The 2,957-nt window shown below is 41.3% G+C and overlaps 1 pseudogene; it reads left to right on the forward strand.

Annotated features, from left to right (window-relative positions):
- The first annotated feature begins 1,857 nt into the window (after positions 1-1,857).
- LOC147457827 (uncharacterized) lies at positions 1,858-2,361 on the forward strand (annotated as a pseudogene).
- The last annotated feature ends 596 nt before the right edge of the window (positions 2,362-2,957 follow it).

The following is a 2,957-nucleotide window of genomic DNA, read 5'->3' on the forward strand; positions in this document are numbered from 1 at the left end:
CACTACACATCAATGAGCAGATCATTTGTCAAGGATTGTTTCAGGGGAATCACCTAAAGGCATAGACGATGATCTACGATATGCCTATTTGTTCTCCATGGAAATGGTACCTAGATGGTCGGAACACATTGTCTCATTGATGACAATAGCTTAAGTGGATTCACAAACACCACTTCCTATCACAATTGATTTAATCAAGCAATCGGCGATGTATTAACTACTAGCTGGAAGGCTATATAAAAGAAATCGAGACGGGATATTGCTTTTATGCATTAACCCTGAAGAAAAAGAACAATACCTAAGTCAAGCACATGTTACCATAGTAGGAATTCACTTTGGGAAAGACCAAACTATGCTACAAATCTTAAGACTTGGAGTATTTTGGCCGACTATGAGGAGAGATATTAGATCTTTTGTAAAAGATTGCCCTCAATGTCAAAAACAACCACCCATTCCTCATGTAACATTGTTTCAAATGTCACCTATTCCTAAGTGGAGTCATTATCTGGTTACTTACTTATCGAGCCGAACATTTCATGAGGATATGAGTAAACGCCGTCAAAGAGCAATTGAAACTGAAGCAAGATACTATGCTCTTATTGGGAACCAATTGTATCGGAAAGATAAATATCAACATTTGCGTCTTTTTGCAAATGAAAACGAGTATATTCTGATTATAGAACAAGCACATGCTAGATTAGCTGGAGGTCACTTTTCTAATGAGACCACCACAAGAGAAATCTTGATGGCATGCATATGGTGGCCAACACTTTTTGCAGATGCCAAAGGATATGTTCGAAGGTGTGAAACTTGTCAACAAGCAAAAATGCCAACACGAGTAGACAACATGCCCTTAACACTAGTCCTATAATTGGACACTAAAGTGTCCCGAGACACTAAAATGTCCTGCAAACACTTCAAAAGGTGTGATTTTTGTGGAAGAGAGAATTATCAAGATTGATTGGAAATCTATCCTAAGTTGCCTCTCAAGACTTGAACAAATGTCCTGATTTTTTAAAAAGCGAGAAAACCTCATAATTAGCTTGTAATTAAAGCTTTTTTGGTGACATTTTTATGCTTTCATGGCTTTGGCTATGGAGCCTTGGAGGGGAGAGGGTTGGGAAAAAGGAGCCATCGGATGGCCAAGCCTATCCAATGGTTAGTAAATTGAACCCAAAAAGGGGCGTGTAGTCACTTATTGAACCTCGCAAAATTTCCTTGGCTAACGTTTTACAGTCGAAACCCGAGTACTGGTCAAAATTTTTGCAGGAAACAGGTTCGGGACAGCGATGCAGATTGCCATGCATAGAGCGCCATGGCGAGTGAAGTTCAACCTATGCTTTCGGTTGCACCTGCGCTAGGGTGTGCTCAAACCTCCTTGCAATTTTGCCGGGCTTTAGAAGGTCGCGAGCTGCTGTATCCGGCCACGGAGTTTGGGCTTGCATGGGCAAAGCGAACCCATCCTCTTGCTTGGCAAGAAAAACGTTATGCAGGCAAGATATTGTCATTCAATGCACGCAAACAATTGTTCAAATGTGTCTTTGAAGGCGATTCCACTATGTACATGCTATCATGGGAGTCGTTACGAATGCATCTTATTCCGATTGTTGATGCAAGAGTGGAAACTCGTCAATGCATTGAAGATGTAATGATGAGTTTACTTTGGTAGAGTTTTTGGCATCACAAAAGAGGGATGCCAACAATGTAAAGTCAAATGTATTATCGAATGTGGACATGCTAGTTGCATCTGATGCGGTTGAAATGCCTTTTGAGGATGATTATGCGAGCAATGTGATGGATGCTATGGATGATGCATTGAATGCCAATGTTGTGGATATACATGAGAATTCTTTGGCTATGGATGTTTTGGGTGTGTCTCACATTGCTTCTATTGCAAGCTTGCCTCTTGTTGGAGTGCCTAGTGTGCCCTCTCTAGTTGCCGAGAGAGGTCGTCCTCCTAAGAAGAACATTGTGGGTCAAGGCCGACCAAGGGTAGTACATGCAAAAGAGTGCTTTGGTAGTCATGCGGATGCCTCATCACTTGGTACTAGCTTTCATGCCAAATTAGCTGTTGGGATTTCCAATGATGAGGCTCTTGTAAGACATTGTGATGTTGAATTGTGGAGGTAAATGCAAGGACACAGAATGCTCATGCTGAGAGTAGTCATGCTCACAAGAAGGGAAAGAATATTATCAAGAAACGAGGCACTTCACGGAAACATGCCGTAAAAAGGGTAGACCTGTGGATGTTATGCAAGATGGTGATGAGTCTGGAGATGAACATGCATCCGTGGGCGAAAAAGAAGAGTGTGAAGATGAGCTTTTGGAGGCAGAGGGCCCTGTCTTGCGGGATTCCGATGATGAGGGTGATTGGTCAAATGTAAGCTTTCCAACTTGGAAGAGTGGTGATAAAATGCTTGTGGAGCCTGAAGGAACTTTCAAAAGATTACCACTGTTTGTAGATATTGTGGGTCCAGACTTGGGGCAGGTTCCAAGAGAGCTTACAGAGATTCAACTTTTTTTGTCTCTATTTCCTCTTGATTTGGTAGACACTATTGTGGCTGAGACGAATAGATATGCCATGGAAAAACGTGAAAAGGTTTTGGAAAAGCATGAGTCAAATTGAAAATGGAATGTATTAGATAGACATTCATTCTTGCGGTTTTTGGGAGTGTCTATTGGAATGGCCTTGCAATTTATGTCAGACAAAAATTGCTATTGGAAAAGAGACACTTGTGGTGTTGTGCGGTATCCTAACTATGCTGAAAAGATGGGGAAAACTGAGTATCAACAAATAAAGCGTTTTTTACATGTACGGGATAACTCGCAACAGCCTCTTCTGAAGGGAACGCGAGAGTACAAGCTATAGCAAGTTTTATCATTGGAAGAAAGGTTGAATGCCACTTTTCAATTGCACTACAATTGTGGAAAGAATGTAATTGTTGATGAGAGAATTA

The sequence above is a fragment of the Adiantum capillus-veneris genome, chromosome 5 (assembly GCF_014529385.1).
Source record: "Adiantum capillus-veneris isolate H3 chromosome 5, ASM1452938v2, whole genome shotgun sequence".
NCBI lineage: Eukaryota > Viridiplantae > Streptophyta > Polypodiopsida > Polypodiales > Pteridaceae > Adiantum > Adiantum capillus-veneris.